A 23,831-nucleotide genomic window follows, 5' to 3' on the forward strand; every position below is an offset into this window, starting at 1 on the left:
CTTGAGTCCAAAGGGGACAGCGAAACATCAGATGATCTAAGGTTTCAATTTCGCCAGAATTGCACAGACAAAGGTGATATGAGTAAGGTAGGCCTCCAAATCTTCCCAGAGTTACCATCGTTAGAAATACATTTAAGCGGGCCAGGATAAAGGTGCGGTGGTGAGATGGAATTGATAGCATTGAGTAAAAATCAGGAAATCTCTCTGGAGGGGACAACCCCAAAGCCAAAGGAGAGCAGGTGCGTCTGGCCCTGGCCACGGTGCTGGCCCAATCCAACTGTTTGAGTTTCTACAAGGTTTCCTCAAGCTGAGAGGGCATCAGCTCTTCGGTAGGTGAGGACATCGGAACTCCCAATGTCCTGAGTTTATGAGCAAGAAGGGACAACCAAGGGTTGGATGTCGTGCAGGACACATTCAATGACTCCCAACAGCAACAACAAACTTTTTAGAATGTTAGAGGCAAAGGCCAATCAGGTGGCATATGCAAATGACCTCTGTGTTCCGACTGGCTATTGGGGGGGAGAGGAACAGCAAACTGTTTAGAATATTGAAGGTGAGACTCAGGCAATGCAGCCAGGGGATAGGGACAGCTTCTGAGTGACAGATCAGGGAGTCAACTGATTTGGAAGTATGTGGAATGTTCAGGAAAGTCCACAACCAAAACAGAATTATTATACAGATGTGTTAGAGGGACTCCTTACATGTGTTAGAGGGACTCTGTTGCTTGTTGTGTTTTGCACTATTTGCACTCTTGTGAGCCGAAACGCGTCAGGTCATATACTGTCTTTTTTTGTGTGTATTTGTAACTTTGAAAATTTTTATGAGGCTTTATTTGGGCCCCTACTTGGTTTTTATGTCTTTGTAATAAACACTCTTTTGTACACTTACTTATGTTTTGGCCCTCAATAAGTTTTCTAAACTTCCTTTGGAGGTTTGACCATGATATCACCACCTTTGTCTGTGCCAGTCACTGTTATCTATTCAGTAGGTATGCACTCCCAACAATGCTGAAGGGGAAGCTGAGATGCCTTTATTGTGACCTCCTAATAGTGACCCACTTCTCACTCAGCAGCATTCAGAAACGGAAGCTGATAGTCCTCTAGTGAGTCACCACTGCCTGTTTGGCAGTTTCTACTACATGCAAGGCATAACAAAGGGCACAGAGATTAGCCTATCTTTTTAAAAACAGCAACAAATCTCATAGAACCACAAAAAACATTATGTATAACAAACAGGAAAATATTTACTAAGGAAGCATACATTAGAAAAGGAATTTAAATTGTGCATGCTATTGTCTGATCTTTACAAGTATTTGAGATCTTTTTGATTAATTGATTTGCAGAATACAGAAACAACTGAGGCCAAGTTCAGACTGGCAGTTTGGCCCGACAGGCAAATGTTTCAGTAGCGGTTCAGTGGATTAAAAGAGCAGGTTTACACAGGCACATCTGTCAGGCATCCCCCAGCCGTACTCAAGCCATCTTGTACCGCTTCCCTCCCGAGTTTAAAAGATACCAGGTGAAAGTGGTAGCAAACCATGTATAGAGAGGGTTGATTCCAGTTCCCTGAGTGTGAATGCAAGTGCTGCTAAGGCGGGAACAACCTGCAGTAATTGATAATAGGCACCGGCTGTTCTCCCCAGCAGGCGCCGTTGGGGTATGCACGATCATGCCCTATTTGCCGCTGCGCCCATGCAGCCATGCAGCCCAGCATGGAAAGAGCTGCTAACAGTCTGCCAGGGTGGTCCAACAGTGTGAACACTCCATTGTGCTTTTTAATGTATTTTAAGCCTGGTGTTTTTTAATGTATTTTAAGCCTGGTGTTTTATATAAAGGTAAAAAAATGAGGGAAATGTTTGGTTTCAGAGAACAAGCATTTTAAATATGATGCAGTATGGCCCATGCATTTTATTTAATATTGTGGCAAATTACATATATTTATCTCCCTATTGTGAAACTAGCATTGATGTTTACTTTCCATTTCATGAGGAAACACATTTTTGCTCAGGGGCGATACTTGGATCCATGTCACAGTAACATTGAGACTAGACTATTGTAATGCACTTGTAACGATCCCCCACTTCCCTTTTACTTTTTCTCTTGGCTGAGCAATTCCTTTTCTTTTTTCTTTCTTTCACTGTCTGTCCCACCGAGTTGTTTAAATGAATATAGATATATGCTGACCCAGCCCAGGAAACTGAGGAACCTACAGAAAACCTTCCTTTGTATATGTCTGATAGTGGCACAAGAGAGGCTGATAGTAATTCAATACAAACAAAGTGCTTTATTCCACTTTTATGGGGAAAGGGTCAAGTCAGGCTGTCAGGTAGGTTTCAGATTTAAAGTTATCAGGTAAACAGGCAATAGGAACCAGTTAACTTTGTAGAATGATAAATAAGTTTATCACAATAAAGTAACTATTTTGTTCTACAGACAGGTCTTCAGACAGAACTCGGCAGTCACTGCTAAATACACAGGCATAAGCTTCTTTGTCTCAAAATTACTAAAGTGTGTGAAGGCAGGAATATACACACATGTTCCTATTTTCCTTATTAAACTCTTGATTGTGATCACACGCACACACACTCTTTACTAGGAGCTATTTCCCTCAGGGAAGGACTACGTGTCCCACTTCCCTAATTCAGTATCCTCCTTGATCCTCTCACTCTGCTTAACTCCACTCCAGCTGAACTAACTGACACTCTCAACTGCCAGTCTTAACTGACACTCTCAACTGTAAAATTCTATTTGAATCCAATATCTCTCAATGTTCTCAGACCATGTTAAAGGATAAACCATTCACTGTTCATTAGAGCACTCTGCATGGGTCTGCCCTTGAAGTTAACTCAAAGACACCATTTGATAGAGAATGCTGCAGCTTGGTTATTATTGGGAGCTATGTGGACCATCCATACCACACCCACTCTGCAGTCACTCCACTGGCTACTCATCAGTTACTGGCCTCAGTTCAAGGTACTATCACATACAAAGCCCTCCATTGCCTTGGATCCTCATGTCTACAAGACTGCCTCTCTTGCTATGCTCCACCATGGCAGCTTTGCTCATCTGAGCAGGACCTTCTGCAGGTGCCACCTTACAAAGTGAAAAGATCAACTGCTCACATACATGTATTGTCTGTTGTGGCCCCCTCCATGTAGAGTGGCTGGCAGGGTCAGGGAAGCTCTCATGTTTCTGTCTTTCTGCTAACTATATAAAACAGAATTCTTCAAGAGGATGTTTTTATAAAGGCTATAATATATTAAAATGATTTAGGAAGGTGCTTTTACAAAGGCTGTGGGACTATGAACTATACTACTGTGTACACTATAGTTACCTGGTGCTGTATTTTTGATCCTAATTGGTACTTTGTTTTATACTTATGTAATACTATTTTCTGCATTGTTTAATCATATCATGTTTAAATACCTTATTCCTGATTGCTGTAACCCTATATGGACTGCATTGATTTACACTGTGTAATGTGCTTTGAGTGTCAGTAAGAAAAGAAGACTATAAAGTGAATAAATGCCAGCCTTGCTTCTAGAAAGTTCTGCACACTGTTTAGGATATCTAACTTTGCAGGGGATAGGGGCCACGGCTCAGTTTTAGAGAATATGCAGAAGGTACCAAATTCCATGCCCAGCATCTCTAATTAAAAGAATCAGGTAGTATATGATGAAAAGGACCTCTTCCTATGACCCAAAAGAACCTCTGCCAGTACAATAGACAATACTGACCTAGATAGACCAATGGTTTAATTCAGTATAAGGCAGTTTCATATGTTCAGTTTTCCAGTTCACTATCTGTACAATGGACATTCTCAAATAAGTATACTTGCTTAATGCTCTTGCATGTGGAAAGAAAAAATCCATCATAATTGAGTCCCTTGTCTTTGAATAGGTATTATGCAGTGTGTGTGTGTGTGTGTGTGTGAGAGAGAGAGAGAGAGAGAGAGAGAGACACCGAGATTTTGGATTATGCTCCAACGTAGTGTAAAGGCTTTATTTAAGTACAAATCAATATAATTTGATTATCACAGCAGTCAATTACTATGCACTCTTGTTCAGGAAATTCATGATTTACAAGATGGAAAACTTGCTTTAAATCAGTCCTTTAAATTGTCCCTATTCTTCTGGTGATTTAAACCATCATTTAAATAATCTTGGTTTAAAACACTCCTGTAAGTTGTTTTTATATGGGTTCAGATTTGGTTCATTTTGTTTGTTAATAATTTTGCTCTGATTCTTTAATGTATTAATAGCACCTGTCAGATTAATCAATGTATTCACTAGTAATTTCCATTGATTTCAATGGGAAATACTTGTGTCAGTAGCTCCCTTCACCCATTAAATTGGGATCATATTCCTGAGGATTGTGCCCTTCCCTCAAGGGATTCTTCCTCCCAGAAATTAGACTGATAGTACAGAGTGTTCCTTAATTCAAACAGTGGATCACAGCAAGAAAAGATAAACCAAGAAGCATAAATGGTTTGCTGCCAGGGATTCTGTTTAGGTCTGCTAAGACTGAAATCCCTCTGCTTGTCCCAAAGGCAATCTTTCTTACAGGACTGGTTGTAGGGGCAAACAAGTCAATATGACTGCCACATTACAAGGTCAAACTAGTCACTATATGGGGACTTGTCATCTTCAAAATGGAAACTAGGCGTCTTCAAAATGGAAACTGTTTGAACATCTTCAGTGTTCTGGTGGTTCAACTTGGGTTGTGCTGTATCCAGTGTGAGCGGAGAGATGAAAAGAAAGGGAGCATATCAGCAGATGTGTGCCTAACATGTACACCATTTTATCTATCCGGAAGAGTTGCCCAGTGTTCTCAGTGCATATCTTATGTGAGTCACAAAAGCTCGTATTGAAATAAATGTTGTTAGTCTTTAAGACTTGAAATGACTATTGATGAAGGTTAAAGCAGTTTGACCTTGTAATATAACAATCATATTGACTCATTTGCCCCTAAGACCAGTCTTGTAAGAAAGATTGCTGTTGAGACAAGTGGAGGGATCTCAGTCTTAGCAGACCTAAGTAGAACCCCAAGCAGCAAACCATTTATACTTCTTGGTCTGTTGTCTAGTCTATAATGTAATAATTCACAGTGGAGGGGGGGGAATGGTGTCTACATCCAAATCTCATTGTTTTGGGTTTTGCCTTTAAATCCTATATGGAAATACTCTTCAGGAGTCTATCATCTTGAAGTGGGAACTTCATTCAATTGAGCTTGAATAATTTCCCTCCCATGTCATAAAAGGAAATATGACAGAGTACCCATGATTAACATTTCTACTTATCACAATTTAAGTATCTATTCTTATTATTCAGTATATTCTGTAAAAGAAGATTGAGAATAGGTTTTATGTTCTATTTTGCCCCTTAAAATATTACACTATTTTAAATGGTGAAAAGAGAACATGCTCGCTTCTGTAAATTTCATTGCAACAAATGTAGAGACTTTGTAAAACACACCTTCATTTAACATGTAGTCAACCAAGGCTTTGTTAAAATATGCACGGCAGAGGCATAATCAGAATTCATTTCAAGTGGATACTAGAATTCTAGACTGAGATTTTCTTGTTAGTGCCAGAGATAAAAAGGATTAATTAATGAAGCCTGTGCTAGAAAGATAAAGGAGAGTTGGATTTTGATAATTTTCTTGGAATAAGAGGAGCAAAGCATCATATAATCAGGATTTCTGTTTGGATCTGCAAACAAGAAAAATGTGTTATCTGGCACAAAGAGAGTCTCTTGACAGTAATTTTCACTAAACCAGACAAATCAAGAAATGAAAGTTGTTATTCTAAGCATGCTATTTTGAAATTAGTTTCAAAATAAATGGGATTTATGTGTAAGAATTTGGTTACAGAATCAGTGTAAGAATTTCGTTACAGATTGACCTTGGGTCAGTCATATGTTCTCTTGGAGCTGTTCTCTCAAGGGCAGTTCTCGAGAGAGCTCTCTCAGCCCCACCTACCTCACAGGTTGCCTGTTTTGGGGAGGGGAAGGGAAAGGAGATTGTAAATCACTTTGAGACTCCTTCGGATAGTGAAGGGCAGGGTATAAATCCAATCTCTTTTCTTCTTTATTTGTTCTTTATTTAAACATCCAAGAAAAAACAAGTTTAGGATGAGTATGTGATCCAAGAGAGATTTCTAAGAACCTTTGTGATGCATTGCCTAGCAACGAGGGAGTGAGAGGCTTGGCTGGTTCTTTCTTGGAATGGATGGAGAGAAAGGGCATATGAGAAAGATACCCTAACAATGTTCTGGAGAAACAAATGAACTGATGTGTCCAAAGAGCTTGCCATATTCTGAGGCCCTCCCGTTTCTAATTTGGGTCCTTCTCCCTTTATTGCAATACTACAGCTGGGAGGAAAGTTTGGTCAACAGAATCCTTAAAGAGAAATCAACATGTGAAACCCACATTAAATGGTGACTCTGCTGGGACTTGACACTGGAAAGAGAAGACATCAGGACTTCAGGACCCTTTCTAGAGTTGTCAGCTGGCCTTAGTGGCAAGACCAGTTTCTTATTCACATTTTCACTTTTAGATCTACTGAATTGTACTTTGAGTCCCACTGTTTTAATCTTGGCAACACAGCTCAGTTAAAACTCCTAGACACTGGGAGGTTACAAAGGCTTTCCTACCTTTAAGTAAAGGCCGGTTTGGTGTAGTGGTTAAGTGCACGGACTCTAATCTGGGAGAACTGGGTTTGATTCCCCACTCCTCCACTTGTACCTGGCTGGATGGCCTTGGGCAAGCTGTAGTTCTGATAAGAGCTGTCCTTGAAAAAGAGCAGTTTCTGTCAGAGCTCTCTCAGCCCCACCTACCTCACAGGGTGTCTGTTGTGGGGAGGGAAAGGGAAAGGAGTTTGTAAGCTGCTCTGAGACACCTTTGGATAGTGAATCTCTTCTTCTTCTTCTTTGTTTGTTTTACATATCAGTTAAACTTTGAGTGTGGGATAAGTGGGAAGGTTTCCCTGACTGAGGCAAACAACAAAGATCACAGGTTCTAGCAAAACATACCTAAGTTGATAATAAGGTGAGGAAAAATAGAATCTGAGGCACAGATGGCCAAAAAAACCCAATACTATTAATAAGATTTCTTCAAGTATAACAAGAGCAGGGAATTGGCTAGGGAGGCAAATGGGCCTTTGGGTGACAAAGGAATAAAAGGATTGTTTAAAGAAGATGGGGAGCTGGCAGAGAAAATGAATGAATTCTTTTCCTCCATTTTTACTGTGGAAATGTGGGTCACATACCCATGCTAGAGCCACTGTTTTTAGGAAGAGTGTCTGAAGAGCTGAGTCAAATTGAGGTGAAGTTCTAGGACTACTAGGCAAACTGAAAACTAATAAGTCTGCAGGTCCAGATGGCACACACCCTGGGGGTTCTTAAAGAATTCAAATGTGAAATTGTTGATCTACTAACAAGGGTATGTAACTTGTGGCTAAAACTGCCTCCATAGCAGATGACTGGAGAATAACAATTGCCACCCTAATTTGCAAGAAGGGGTCCAGAGGGGATCCAGGAAATTACAGGCCAGTTAGCCTAACATCTGTTCCAGTTTAAGTAGTAGAAAGGGATATTAAGAGAGAATTATTAACCACATCAAGAAATAATGTCTACTGTGGGGAAATCAGCATGGCTTTCGAAAAGGGAAGTCCTCCTTCACCAACTTCTTGGAGTTCTTTGAGCAGGTTAATATGTGTATGGATAAGGTTAATCCATTAGAAATTCATATACTTGGACTTTCGAGATGCTTTTGGACAATGTACCTCAGCAAAGCCTTTTGAGCAAGCTTAGCAGTCATAAGAGAAGAGGACAGGTAAGAAGCACAATGCACATGTGAATAAAAAAAATTCCTAACTTTAAATATATGGTGTGAGGGAATCTAAAGTGGCTGAGACTGAAATTGAACAAGATATTGGGGTAGTAGTGAAACTCTAATTGAAAATGTTGACCCATTGTTTTGCAGGAATTATTAGGAAAACATCTAGGAATTATTAGGAAAACGGCTGAAAATAAAATAGCTAATATTATAATGCCCTTGTATAAAGCTATAATGCAGACTCATTTGCAATACTACATGTAGCTTAGGCTGCTGTATTTCAAAAAGAACATTGCAGAGCTATAAAAAGTACAAAAGAGGGCAACAGGGATGGTTAAGAGGTTCAAGTACCATTTTATGAGGAAATGCTGGAGAATTTGGGACTTTTCAGTCTAGAAAAAAAGACAGCTAAGAAGATATATGATAGAAGTTTATTAATTTATGCATAGTGTGGAGAGAGTGGATAGAAGGAACTTTTCTTCCTCTCCCATAACATTAAATCCAAGAGCATCCAATGAAATTGTTGGGAAATAGATGTAGGACAGAAGAAATGAAAAATCCATTTACTTTCTGAGTAATTAAACTGTGGAATTCACTGTCATGGGGGTAGGGATGACCATGAGCACAGGTAAATAAGGGTTAGTCAGATTTATGGAGGAAAGGTCGATCATTGGCACCTACAGAGGCAGCAGACCTCTAAATACTAGTACAGAGAGGCAGTACCAGGGGAGGGCATCAGCCTCCATGCCCTGTTTGTTTGGGCCTCCTGGGCAAGTGGTTGGCCATTCTGTAAAACAGTACACTGGACTAGATGAACCTTTGGTCTGATCTAGCTGGCTCTTTCTATGTTCTTAGCTGTTTTGTGGTTACCAGTAACACTACAGCCCAGCCTTTTTTTACTGACAAGGAGTACAGATGCAATAAGCACTAGGCAGTACCTTGTAAAAATATCAATTGAAAATGAAATATTTAGGGTTGCTAATGCCAGATTGGGAAATGGAGGTTAGGGGGTGGAGACTGTGAGAGGGTGGGGTTTGGGGATGGAAGTGACCTCAGTAGGGTATAATGTGCAAAGCTGCTGTTTTCTCCAGGGAAACTGACTAATCTCTTCAGCCTGGAGATTATCTTGTAATTCCAGGAGATCTCTAGTTTACAACCCAAAAAGCATTCTAAATATATATGCACCACTCATGGTGTTGCAGCATACAAAAAGGCCAGAGTACCTCCAATTAGGGTTGCCAAGTCCTATCTTCACCCCCAGCAGGGGACTTTGGGGGGGGCGTTCCTGGAGGGGGCAGGGCATCCCCGATGTGATGATATCACGTTGGGGACAACCCAACAGGGACACTGGCTCCATGCAGTTAAAGGGGCCCCTTTAACTACAGGGAGCCGGCATTTCCCCACATGCCTGACCTCCACAGAGATTTGGCGTGTGAAATGCCAGCTCCCTGCAGTTAAAGGGGGCCCTTTAATTGCAGGGAGCTGGCATTTCCCCACGGGCTTGACCTCCGCGGAGATTGGGTGTGTGGAAACACCAATTCCCTGCAGTTAAAGGGGCCCCTTTAACTGCAGGGAGCCGGCGTTTCCGCGTGCCAAATCGGCTTGCCTGCAGCCACCCCTCTCCCTCCTCTCTCTTAAGAGAGATGGGAGGGGGCGGTGGCGGGTATTGGGGCTTGCGGGTGGGTAGAAGCCCCCAAAAAGTGGGGGACCCTGTGACGACCTCCTATTGGGGAGGACTAGGTTTTTCTTTAAATTATACTGGGTGTTTATAAAATAGGTAGTTCCAGCTGCCACCAGGAATTTTCTAAATTCCAAATCCACTTTCAGTTTCTTATGTTGGTATTGTGACCCAGGATCTAGGCTTTCAAGTGTCTCTGTGGTCCTGAGGAATAATTGATATGACTTCTGGGATTAACTTAAATAAAAAAGGATTTATTGAAAGTGGAACAAAATAAGAGGTTGGTAATTATGTAACTGGTTGGGAATAAGGTTCCTGTAAATGAGCTTGTCAACTGTATCACTTTAATATACATATACTGATCCTTCTCGGATTCCACACAGATTCTTTCACCTCTCTCACTGACTGAATTTCCACTGAACAACTTCAACTGCTTTTTTTTTTCAACTGTCTCTCCTAACTCTGACTTTCATACTTAACTTTCATAACTGACTAACTGACACTCACACAGATCCACTTTAAAACTCCTCCCACACTTTTTCATCCTCCAATCACAGCACACTTGTATCTCTCAATCACTTTACTCTGCATTCACTGCACTGCAACCAAACATTTAAAGAGACACACTCTTAAAACAAGGAATCATTACAGACCCCTGCCAAACTGGGAGGGTTGGCAACCCTACCTCCAATCTGCAGAAAATATGAGTCAGATACCATAATATGGCAGTCGATGTAGCAGTAGAAAAGAGCAAGAGTCCAGTAGTACCTTTAAGACTAACAAAATATGTGGCAGGGTATGAGCTTTCGTGAGTCACTGCTCACTTCTTCAGACTCATGAAAGCTCATACCTTGCCATATATGGCTTGGAACCTTCAGTATGATTAATAGGACTAAGAGAGTAGAAAGGATCACGGGCCAGAAACAGTAAAGGCCCCATTACTTTTCTGTGCCCCTGATGCTTTGTGGCAAGGATATTCTCTGTAGAGTGGGGCTCTGAGTCTTGCTGCTTTGCACTTCTTCCACCTAAAATTAATAGCAGGACTTCCAAAACAGAAGCTTTGCTTCAAAAAGACCTATAGGGATTTCAGGTTCCCAGTGGAGGCAGGGGATCTTCTGCCCCCAGCTCCTATTTCCCACTGCTGCTCCAACAGAATGTGGGAGAGGGGGGGAAACATAGCATTGCTGGCAATTCCTAAAGCTTTGTCACACCAATAGCACCCTCCCATTCCCTAGCCCCACCTCCGACTCTCACTGGTTGCCAGCCAAAACATTGTAACCTTAAGCATCCAGGTATGCAAACCTACAATTATTGTGTCCCATGGAACTTGCTGTAGTAGTGTGTCTTCCAAAATGCTTGCTTGTACAGGATTACAAATACAAGTAACAGGCACTTATCACTATTGCCTGTGGGGAAGCACAAAAGCCTTTCTCCCAGGGGTTTTATGGCCTGCACGTTTTATCTATAGGACTCCCAGGCACTGGGGATGTAGAAGAATGTTTTTATGGCCTTGAATTTTTCTCTGACCAACAGTATGGACTGCTGCTAGTGGTGCTTAGACCAGGTGATTCAGACAAGCTTACTCTTAGAGACATGCTTTGAGTCTAAGAATCCTACTCAATTCATTGGAGCTTACTCCCAGGACAGTGTTCTGAAGATTGCATGGCTAATTATTTGAAAGTAAGTTTCAGTATAATCAATGGATTATTTGTACCAGCCAATGTATTAAAGCTTGCAATAGAGTCCTAATTTTAAACACAATACATTATTTTATAATGTGAGATGTCTAATTATCCTTCTTGTGATACAGTCCTAATTATCCCCAAATGAATCCCAAAATTAAGAATTTATTCTTGAAATTTAAAAAAGACGATGAATAAATCATACCTACCTAACTTCTAAAAACATGAAGTCGAAAAGTACTGATTAATTGGAATAAAAGATCAAGCTGATACGGAAGACTGAGTCCTCATTCTTCATTTTTAAAATAAACTTATTTAGGCTTCATGAAATGAAAGCAGTTTGAATTTCTCATTCAAATAAAATACTAATTCCTCAAACAGCTATAATCAATAGAGGACATACTTGCTTCAAGTACTTGATGAGTGAACCTGACAAATCATATTAGTCTTAACTAGATAGTGTTCCGTGAGTTTCTCCAGCCTGGCTATTCTGCCAACGCTAATGCTCTTGATAAATTTATATACTTATCTGCAGCTTTCAGAGCTGGAGTGCGTTTTAATGAATGGCTACTGAAACCAATAAATCTATTTCACCTAATTGTGCCATGGATTTAATTTACAAGCTAATTGTATTTATTCATCTTGGTTCTACCCACACAAACACCTTGATTCTTCTCTTTGCTGTATCTATTGGTTGACCTTTTCCAATTGGTTTCTCAGTAGATCAGGGGAATTTTGTGTCACCTCTTACTACAGAGCTAAGATACTGAAATATTTAGTGAGTCTTTCGGTCCATTAATAACTCAGTGCTTTGTTAATTTGTCTTTACCCCTGTGCTGAAATGCTAACATGATGTTGATAAAGCCAAGTTTAACTGTGATGATAAAAAGAGGGAACCTAAATTAGAAGATGTATCCCAGAAGCAGTGATGAATATTATAGTGTATGCATAGCCAAACTTTTTATTTTATTATTTAACTTGTAATCCAGCAGTCTGGAAGGAGTGGGACTGCTGGGTAACTCTGTGGTAGAAGTACACAAGTCATTTGTCTGAAGTAATGCCTGAAATAATAATGCTCACAAATATGGCTACAGGCAAGCCAGGAAGAGCACAAAGGAGTGCTCCAGTGAGCCTAATGAAGGTCCCCTCCCCCATGTACAGCTGTGCCTATGCCCAATAAATAGCATCTATTTAGCTATTTATTTTTACCTTGGATCCATCCTTGGGTGAAGCAGATAAAATAGTTTAAAGCACAGTCAGACGAAGTCAAAATAGTCAATAAATGGGAAGAAGTTCACATGTCAATGCTCAGTGGTAGACCCAAAGGCTAGCCTACAGCCTAGCCAGTTTTTATTTTCTAAGATTGGTTGCAAGATAAACACGAGGAACCTAGTTTGGTCTTTCTAAAGCTTATTTTTGGTGCTCTCTCATTTTGCCTTCCTTCTTCCTCCCTCACATAAATTTGCCCTATACTGAGTGAGACCACTAATCTACCATGGTCAGTATTTACTCTGGCTGGCAGCAGCTTTCCATGGTGTTAGGTAGAGATCATCCAAATCACCTACTGCCTGGTGTTTTAACTGGAGATGCTGGGGATAGAACCTGGGAATAGATAAATGCAAAACAGATGTCCCACCACTGAGCCACAGCCCCTCCCCATAATACCTGTAATTCTTCCTGCCTTCTCGCTCCCCCAAGACTTTTTAAAAACACTACACCAAGCAATCACTACAGGACTACCCAAAGTTATGCACAATCCTTTCATAAGAATTGGGCCACTATTATCAGTTGGCCTTTGCCAGTGCAAACAAAATGGTGGTTGAACTCTCATAAAAGGAGGTAATCTTGTGAGAATTCAGGATCCTATATGGAATATGATGCTTATTGTATTGTTTATAATGTGACTTGAAGAATGAGAAGGCAAGGAAGATTACTAGCATTGGTAGTGGCAGCAACCTTGGCCTGTATGTGCCCTTTTGTTTCTCCCTTCTTTTCCTTATCCTCCCTTTTCTTCTCTCCCTTTCCTCTTTTCCATTATTAGCCCCTCCACATTCCACACACACACATCCTTTGGTCTTTTCCTTTTGGTTTTCTTTCCCTTCCTCTCCTCTCCATTCCTTTCCCCTTGTTAACCTCTTTCTCTTCCTCCTGTAATTCCTTATATACAACATCTGTTTTCACCCTTGTTCGATGTTTTTCTAACCCTCCCCATTCCTCCATGATATGCTAAGCAGCACAGGCCTTGCCACCAGTCCTTCCTGCCTTGCCACCAATTAGGGATGCCAGCCTCCATGTAGGACCTGGTGATCACCCAGAATTAAAGCTCATCTCCAGAGTACAGAGATCAGTTCCCCTGGAAAAAATGGATGCTTTGGAGGGTGGACTGTATGACAATGGACACCACTGAAGTCCATATCCTCCCCAGGCTCCATCCCCATACCTCCAGGAGTTTCCCAACCTGGATTTGGCAACCCTACCCCTGCATCCCCAGCCGGGAGCAAGGGGGGACCTGGCAACCCTAGCACCAATTCTGTTGCATACCCCACCAAAGCCAAATGCCAAGGCCAGTCACCAGAAGGCAAGAAACAGCCACCCACTTGAAGCAGCCATCAGAGCAAGTTAATCACAAGTTCAAGGGCAGGAAGATAGACTGTACATATTAATGCTTACACAGGCTTTGAGTTCTCTGGGTTCTAGCTCATTTTCTTGAGTGATTTGCAGCTTTGCATAGACTTTAGCCCAACCTGTTCCTTGATGTACTAGTATTTGTTTTTTAAATGCAAGAGATCCTTAACAAAAATATCATCCTTCTTCAGTTTGAAGTAGTAGGCCATTTGCCTTACTCCCTTCTTCTGGCCTGTGTTATTTACCATTAAGCTATCTGAGTCATTATCTTATGCCTGGAAGATAACTAGGTTTCAGAACAGATGCTGGAGCACTAGTTTAATATACTTCTTAGTGGGCTACCTACATCTTATTTGAATGGCTGCTGTGTTCTGCATTAGCTGAGGCTTCTGGAAAATCCAGGGTAGACTCAAATTTCAGTTACCTATTTATTTATTTAAGATATTTTAACCCCCCTTCTCCAATGACAGAGTCAATATGGTTAAGGATGAACTGTAGCCCAGCCTCAATGTGATAACTTTATAAATGATAGTAAATCCTGATAATTGGGCCAATCACAAATTAAATAATGCACCCTTATTATTTGTGGCACAGAGCTTGCAACTTCATAATATAGTGACCTACAACAAAAGTAGTTTACCTTAAAGCTGCCATAGTATGCTGCTCATTAGGGTATAGGAAAATACCACATGGTCGTTAAATAGTTAACGATCAATTGGTTGGATCCAACGTGTCCTTCTGCTAATCTTTTGATGGAAGAAACTTCATTTTAATGGAGCAAGGTGGTCAGAAGAAAGGAAGCATCAGATCCAATCTGAAAGATTCAATACCAGCAGTCAGCATGGATTTTAAATATGACAGTGCATTGTTGTTAGAGCACTGAAGCTCAGTCCATTTACTAGTATTGGAGGAATGAATTTAACAATTGGTACAACCTTTCAATGTATTAGTTTAAACCCCTTTTTTCAGTATCATGAATATCATTCAGATTTCTCTGGATTAAAGTGAAATCAAGACATGTGAATGACAACAAGTAGAAATAATAACTATGAGGAATAATAAAATTTTCTCAAGCACAACAAACCCAACTGAAGCAAGTCATAATTGCCTTGACAATATGACTTAAGGGTTCTTAAGTCCTCACAAAACTACCTGCAATAATCTGTCTCAATTCTTGAACGTCAGTGCCAGCCTAATGGGCACAATGAGTTCAATGGGTTTGCTCCCAAGTATTAGTAGACAGAATTAAAGGAGCACAAGAGGAGACCAGCAACAAAATGTTGCATAATGTGTTGTGGCCTTGCTGTAGTCTTCATTGCCGGCAGTCCCCACAAGGAACTTGTGGGGAGGGGGCATTCCCCTACCTTTTTCCCCCTCTCCCCCCTTCGTTGTCAATGTTCCCTCCTCTGTCTTTCTGCAGGTACCTCTTATCTACCAATCTTCCCTCACGTCCCCTTCTCCTCTCACCCCTTCTATGTCAGCTTTCCTCCCTACCCCCTTCTCTAGGCATCCTTTCTTACCCCCTTTCTCCTCTCACCCCTTGTATGTCTCACCCCCTCTTACCCCAGCCCTTCTCAATGTCCTTTTCCTCCACTGCCTCTCTGTCTGCCCCTCTCCTGGGCAGCGGCAGTGGAGAATGGGTGGGCTAGCTCTCATAGAGTCACTGCTGCCCCTTTGGCTCCCTTAGCTGACCAGCCACTCTCCCTCCATGGGGGCCACCGCTGGCTCCCTTCACTCCACAGGCCAGTGCCCAAACCTGGTAACTGAAGCGGTACTCCTGGTGGCAGCTGGTACAGGTCTGGTGGCAGCGGTCCCAATGTTAGGGCACACAGTTATTGCCATGGCAGCTTCCCTTGCAGTTCCAACAGCTTTTCCCACACCTCAGCAGGTGGAGAGTAAGCAGCTTTACTTTTCGGGGGGATTTAAATTTCCTCCATATTTTAGATTTTTCTGCAAACCTGGGGAGTGCCCCAAGTTTGCTGAAAGATCTGTTTACTCTCCATGTGCCCCAGATCTGTGGAAATAAGTATCTGCACACAGAGGGGACCCATGGCTGTTAGATATATATATATTCTTATATTTCATCAATTACTTTCGTTCAGCAGTAAAAATCTATTCCTTGGGATAGGGCACAGAGAGAGGTACCAATGGAAGAATCATTTTTTTCTAACAATAACAAAAAAGGACCTAATGTTTTGCATTTCTCAAACAGATGTAACCCTAGTGTCATATGTAGTGATGAGCATTCCTTTAAACCTAATTTCCGTATTTCTCCCTTTTTTAATTCTTTGTTTTTCTTGGATGCAACACAAGTGAGACTGTAGGAAAGAAGGCTTGCATGAAACTTCTCAAACTCTGGCACAAAACTTTGCTCACCAAATTGTTCTTAAGAGCTATGAAGTTTTTACTGAAGAGTGAGACAGCTGCCTAAAGAATGTTGATCAATAGATTCCAAGCAGATAGTAACTTAAGTGTGACAGCCATATATATTATTAGATTGAACCTTGCAGCAGAAATCTATATATCCAACAGGTTCATTGAGGGTAAATGATGGAATGAATACAGGTGTATACAAAAGAGTGAGTGAATGGGAGTGATGGAGACTGCGGCTATCAGCCTAGATGGCATACATTATATTTGCTAGATAAGAAGCAAACCCATGGAAGAATAATTGATTTGTCCGATGACTTGCCTGTAGCCTCTTTATTGTAGTGCCAAATAAATAATGTGTTTTTGTGGTCCAGGATATGGGACCTTTCCAGTCACTTTCCATTTTTAATTTAAGGATGGATCCTAAACTAGAGTAAATCATCAGAGCTTCAGTAAAGTGATTGAGTTATGTTGATTTACCCCCCCCCCCCGGGAAAATCTGGCTTTTAGACTCCAGAAAGTGAAGCAATTAGTGTAAGTTGAATAATCAATATTAGAACAAAGCAATTCTGGCATTGGCTTCTCCTTAATGTTGTGTCAGCACTTTCAGTGTAAAACTTAACTCTCTTTCCTGCAGGGCTTATAAGTCTTCTCCAAATTTTTATCTCTAGCTTTCAATCTTGACCCACATTCTTATTATAGCTATACAAATAATGAGGCCAGGAAATGATCAGAACAAGACTCTGTCGTTTGCCATGGTAACATGGAAAGTGTTCATGGGGGCTGAGGTAAGGAGGCTACTATCGATGTAGTGGTAGTCTTCCCTGGTGTGGGCATACACTAAAAAGAACTTTATGTTTTGGTCTTTCACCATCTTTATCCCAAGTGGCAATCAGTACTGTACCAGTGCAGGAAGAACTGGGCTACCCAATATATACCCAATACACGTTCTGACCCCCCCAAAAAGTCAGTGCTGACTTTATGCATGAGGTAAGGTCCCATTCAGAAAGCATCAATTCCTTTGACAATTTTAATCTTTGGAGTCACAGTCAATGTGCCAAGACTTTCTTTCACTGTATATGCCATATTCACAAATCAAAGGTTTTCAGCACCCAAGTTTTCTTTACAAGTGGTAGGGAATAAAAAGTATGAATTCAAGACCAATACATCATGGCTGGAATTAAACCAAAGGACTTGTGAAGCCTTTTAAATGTGCATGGAATTTCATCAAAGGAGAAAATAGTATCTCAGAGGACTTTGTACTGGTTTCTGCTGTAGATTACAGGCAAACATCCAATGTTACTCACTGCTTGAGGCTGAATATAGTAGCTATTATACAGACAGAGGGCAGCTGCAGAAAATACAGACAGTTGCAATTTGTTTCTTTGTGGCAGCTGTACACACATGGTGGAAATAACAGAAACAGAGTTAAGAAGCAAATTCTGTGTTCACACTTTCCTCCTTTAGGCTGTCATCTTTAACCTCAATATATTGTTTACTTCATACTTTGTACAGAAGCACAGGCTGAGTATCTTTTGATTTCTGTGCAGAGATTAGATGAAGGTTCATTTTTTTCAATATAGTTTTGGTACAACAGCTCATGTTTTCTTTCTGTACTATTTAAGCTGCATGTTTTGCCCATCATTCCCCATCCGGAAGCTGTGGAAAGATTTGAATAGAAGTGTAAAAAGAGGCAATGACTGCCATTTTGTTTAGTTATCTTCTAGTACATTGGCAGGACTACACAGGTTCCTAGACCTGCAAATAGAAGTCCATAAATTTTAATGTACTTGGATACTTGTGAATAATTGATGAATAATTGTGATTTCTCAAAGATGGGTAGAATTTAATCACTGCCTCATGTAGTTATGCCTGGTTCCAATATCTTCTACACCCTATGTGGTAGTAAGTTAGACTGAACTAGAATGACCTGTAAAAATTCTCAGGAGACAACAAGTAAGGAGACAAATGATCTGCAGACAATTATTAGTTGTTTATTGTCTTTTTAATTAAGGAGTGCATTTACTGAAACAAGAGAAACAATATACCAGCGCTCCTCATCTTTTCTTTCATATCAACAATAAGAAGAAAGAAGGCTGTCTCTGTTATCCCTGATTAGACAATGAACATTTATAAATATAAAATGAAGAACTTCATATTGTTCAATCCCAAATCACAATGAACAGACAAGTTTGTAAATAAACATGACCTCCTTGTTCTAAACCTACTCTTGATCTAAGGATCTTGTCAATATTCTAATTAAACAGTTCTGAAGCCACTAATATGATCTTATTAAAAAGATGCTATTAAGAAAATGAATCTGTTGGGGAATACAATGCAGTTGGATTATGTATTACTCCTTTTCTTTTTCTTTTTTTGCTTTTGCCAAAGCTTTCATAATATCTTGCCAATTATAAAAACACTTTTCATACTTTCTGTTACACAGATGTCGCTTTATTGTAAATCAAACAAAAAAGCAAAAATTTCTTAATATTTTGAAATATTGTCCTCAGATACACTAAGTACTTACAATATTTTAATATCCATCGATAAACAGAGGATGTGTTTAATATTACTGAGAAGCATTCAAGTCTGCATAGTTATTCCACAGTGGAGAAAATAAAAAGGAAGAAAGAAGAAACTTAGACAGTAGAACAATCCAAGCAGTGAAGAGATATTTAAGATCATAGGAGCCTGAAACCAATGGTCCATCTAGTCCAGAATCCTTTTTCACACAAGGGCCAACCAGTTACCCTGGAGGGTCAACAAACATCATGAAAGCCAAGGCCTTCCTTCTGGTATTGCCTCCCAGAACTTGTACTCAGAGGTTCACTGCCTCAGAATTCTTGAAGTCCCTTTAATTACCATAGACCTATCACCCATGAATCTAATTCCCTTTAAAACCATGATCTGCTTACTTCTAGTTCTCTGCTCAGGGGTCATTTCATAGAAAAAGAGCTGCAGGAGCTCATTAGCATAGTTATTCTAATGTTATTAGTTATTAGTATATAGCTATTAGTCATTAGTTATTAGTATATAGTTATTAGCATATGCCATGCCCCCTGACATCACTGGAAGTGTGCACCAGCCCCTCAGACAGGCTGAAGCACCTGGGATCCATTCTTTCCCTCCTCTCCACTCTCTTTGCCTCCAAGTCGGGCGAAGGAAAAGGGGAGGGGGAGAATCTCAGGCGCTTCTGCCTGACAGAGGTGCTGGCGTGTCCACAGCCAGCCTAGGTGAATTATAGAATCATAGACTTATAGAGTGGGAAGGGATTTCCAGGGTCATATAGTCCAACCCCCTGCACAATGCAAGAAATTCACCAATACCCCACACACGCCCCAGTGACCCCTGTTCCACACCCAGAATATGATTTTAAAAACCTCCAGGATCACTGGGGGCCAAACTGGCCTGGAGAAAAATTGCTTCCTGGCCCCAAAGTGGCAATCAGCATTTTCCTGGGCGTGCAAGAAAGGGCCACAAGAACTAAGCACTGATGCAACCCTTCCTGCTCTACCTCTCATGATTTGCCTAAGTTCACACAATCAGCATTATGATCCTTTTAAAGCTGAAAGCATGGTATAAATGCAAAGGACTGTTTGTAAGATTATCTGTAAGACACAAGACCAGGACGCATCTCACTTCTGACAATCACTTGGAGAGACCCTATCACTCAGCTTCCATTGCCCCACACACATCCCACACTGGAATAAGAACATAATATCAGGCCATACATTACAACACCTCTGGAACATTACAGATCAGTAGAGGCAGCACTGCACAGTGGCCAGAGTTGCGGATTGATGTGGGGAGACCCAGGTTTGTATTCTCACTCTGCTGGCTGGGTGACCCCGGACCAAATCTCCCCTTCTCTACCTAACCTACCCCACAGGGTTGTTGTGAGGATGAAATGGAGACTCATGGGCAGGGTCCCCAGCTTCCCTGGCAGGAACACTATGTTAAGAAATCTCTCATAATTATGCAGCCATAGCAGGCAGGAGGGAAGGAGGCGAATACCTCCAGTGCCAGAGAATTGTAGAGGAAGAATCAAACTTTGGGGACTCACCTGTGCACCAGAGGGCCAAGGCAGCAGGAGGCAAGAAGCCTGGGCGAGCTGGGCTCTTCCATACCTGGCAGAAGATGAGGTGCAGAGGCGAGAGGTGGGCAAGCAGAAGAGGCACTCAGCCAGCCGCACAAGCTGCATGCAAAGAAACTCCCGCTGCCCCAAGCTTCAGGGCTGCCTCGTTAAAGGAGTGCGGAGGCCAGACTCACAAATGAGAAAAAGCAAGCTCAGGGTTGGTGGGTCGCATTTTGGACTGTGGAAGAGGAACTGGCTCCATTCCTGGAGTTCTCTCGAGTACCTGTGCTTTTGGTTCTGCTTTTTGCCAATCCGCCTCCCAAGACTGCTCCAGGTGCTCTGGCCTGAGGGCTGCTGGGGGCGGCGCTCGAGTGCTCATTACTTGTGGAGCTGAGGCTCAATGTCTCCAGCTGCCCCGCCACATTCCCTCCCTTGGTTTGCTCAGGGAGCCCGAGCAAGCCAGCTGCTGGAGGGAAGGAGAGGTGGTTTAAACCACCTTCCCTTCCCTTGGCTTGCTCAGGATCCCTGCGGCTGCAGAGAACCCGAGCAAGCCAGCTGCTGGAGGGATGTGCATTTGGTTTGTCTGAACCGAATGCACCCCAAAAAATGGCCCAATTTGGGCCCCTTTCAGGCTGCTGTGGGCCGAATCAGATTCTCTGATCTGAATCAGCTTCCCACAGTTCGGCCCCATTATATCCTATGGGCCATTGAAGTCAAAGGCGAAAACATACGGTATATTCTGGGGGCTGGAGGGGAGGGGGTTTGAGGGAGAGGCTCCAAAATTGAAGGGTAGCTGCTTGAGCCTCTCCCCAAGATACCCGCCATGATATCATGCAGAAAGAAAACTGTCATTAGCAGAAGCCCTACTGGTTTGTAGCCCATGAAAAGTTTGATATCATGGGTTGGATTCTGTGACCCACCAGCAGAGGGCTCCCCAGCTCTACTCTCCCACCAGCAGACATTTATGAGCCTGAGACAGTTGTTCCCCCAGAATTGCAGGAACCACTTGGAGTTAATAGCCACATGGGTCAGGAGGATGCAATGGGGAGGTAAAAGGGGGCAAAATCACTCTCTCATCCCTCTTGCCTCCTACCAATGGAAGAGGCAGAAAGAAGCTATTTCACTGCCTTCTCCCTCTTTACTGCAACCACCTAACCTGCATGGCTACTACTCCCTGTGGGTCCTGCAAGCTCATGAATAAACTTTCTAGGGTTGCCAGGTCTTACCTCCTTGCCAGCGGGGGTGGGTGGGTGGGAGAGAACTCTCTGGGGGTGGAGCACATGTTTATCCAGTCAATGTGGAGGTAGTTAGAGTCTCGCAGTATCATAACATTATCTATTTTAATCATCACCTTTATTTCCTTCTCCGCATCAAGATCAGTCCCAGGGATTTGATCAGGTGGGTGAAAGTACACCCCCCACTTTTAAGTAAGCCTCAAGGTCCAGTATTTCCAACTATATCACTTCTGCTGGAGAGTTAATTACGTCGATGTTTTCTAACTTATTTGATCCATGCCCTCTTTGACTATGGTAAGCACTCCAAATTTTAGGCTATAATCCACATTTTGCATTATTATGGCCCCTGCCACACGGCAAGGGATAAGTCGCTCAAAGCACGGCTTTTAAAAGCCGCACCAAAGTTGAGACGCCGTGGCGGGATCCCACCATCCCCTGGGCCGCGCGCCTTTTCTCCCCGGCACGATCAGATGCCGGGGAGAAAACACAGTTCAGACGGGGAGCCTGCCAAACTGCGCATGTCAGAGCATGCTAGGAGCCAGGGATGAGCCGGCGCAAAGATGCGCCGGCGATCCGACGGCCCGGCTTGCGGCGCTTCAAGCAGAAGAACCACCCAGGTAGGTGGTTCTTTGTAGTGCGGGTTTTTGGGCGGAAAGGACAGATCGGGGACGGGCAGGCAACACTTCCCAGATGTTGCCGTGGGATCGCGCCCGTTTGCTCCGCCCCTGATCCGTCCCGCTCACAGCCCAAAACCCCTAGTGTGAACAGGACCGAAATTGATTTGTTAGTGAATGACACTTTTCAGTGCTTAGGTATTAGTACAAAACAATCTTGCACATATGGAAAGCATAGTATGGCCTATCATCAAAAACACACGTTAATAACAGCACTCTTTATTCACTCCAGGAGATCAAAGTTTGTACAGACATTTACACCAGAATGCAGAACAGAGCTGAGCATGTTTTAGCCTCTTGATTTCAGTAGGCTTAAGTGTAAATTGTGCTGGATTTTGACTTTACATTTTATACACTTTTTTATTTCAAACTATTTTGCTTGCTTAAAATAAAAGAAGCTATATTATGTACATATATATATATAAATAAACATATAAATAAACATATATATATACATATATATATACATATATATATACACAAGTACTTCCAGCCAAAGCATATAATTCAAAATGTCTCTTTACACTTCAGGAAAATCCCCAGTGAATCTAGAGGATCATCAGTCCTTTGCAAAAGGAGAATGAAGATCGAATTTACTTGTCTTTGCAGTGGCACAGCTGAAATCTCTTTGAGAAATCAGTATATTCTCAGGCTGACAACTAGCCAAACCAGCACTTAAAACTTGGAAAGAAAGAAAATGCTTTATTTTACCACAGGAGAGACATAAATCGTAATAGTGTGAACTTTTAACAACCTCCCTTTAACAATCTCTTTTTACTGTTTTTGAATCCTATTTCAATAGGCAGAGAATCAAATGCCAACCTCAGTGCTTCAATTAGAACCAATGGTTTAACAGCTGTTTTTCATCCCCCTCCAAACACTGGCCTTTCCTAATTATGGCTGTCCATGAGCATTCTTATTTTCTTGAAAGGATATATTGACCTCTTTTCAGGCTAACACTGAAAAGGGCTAGCTTTTTATTATTATGGATAGTTCTGTGGTGTCTAAAATTCAAAGAGCCACAGGTTACAATTCACAAAAGGCAGGAAAGAGTGCAATAATAAAATGTGAAATGCAGAAAGAACTCTCTCTGGTATCTCCGCAATGATGTGCCAGAGTGTATTGTGGGAGATCTAGGTGCAGGTGAGGTAGGCTGCTAACCTTGGACTCTGGAAGTAGCAGGGAGTATAATAGAGGTGATGACCTCAATCTCCAAGGGAAAGGGTTTGTACTGAATCCTTCACAAGCACCCTCTGTGGAACAAGTTTAAAGTGGGAATCTCAAAGTCTCAAAAGCATCCAAGTGCTAGTTCAGTGGCAAGAATGGATTGATCAATCAGATCCTGGGATGTTTGGGGGCATAAAAAGCCGACTTTAATCAGAAAGGATGTTGGCTCAGAGGTGAAACAGTTATTTGAAAGCTCTCTAGTTCTTGTTCTGAGCACTCAGAATGCAGAGAAACTGTTTTAAAGAAGTGGAAATCTCCATAGGTATTTTTTGGGGAAAGGCTGCACTCAGATGGCACTTCAAAAACACAACTGCTTACCGCATCCCCCCCTTTTAAGAGGGCTCAAGGCAGAAATCGGGCTTTTCCCTGAATCATGGTGTTTAATATTTAAGACATATGAGATGTTTTGATCAGTTTTTGTAGAAAAT

Source organism: Gekko japonicus, unplaced genomic scaffold (genome assembly GCF_001447785.1).
Source record: "Gekko japonicus isolate JY-2015 unplaced genomic scaffold, Gekko_japonicus_V1.1 scaffold61, whole genome shotgun sequence".
NCBI lineage: Eukaryota > Metazoa > Chordata > Lepidosauria > Squamata > Gekkonidae > Gekko > Gekko japonicus.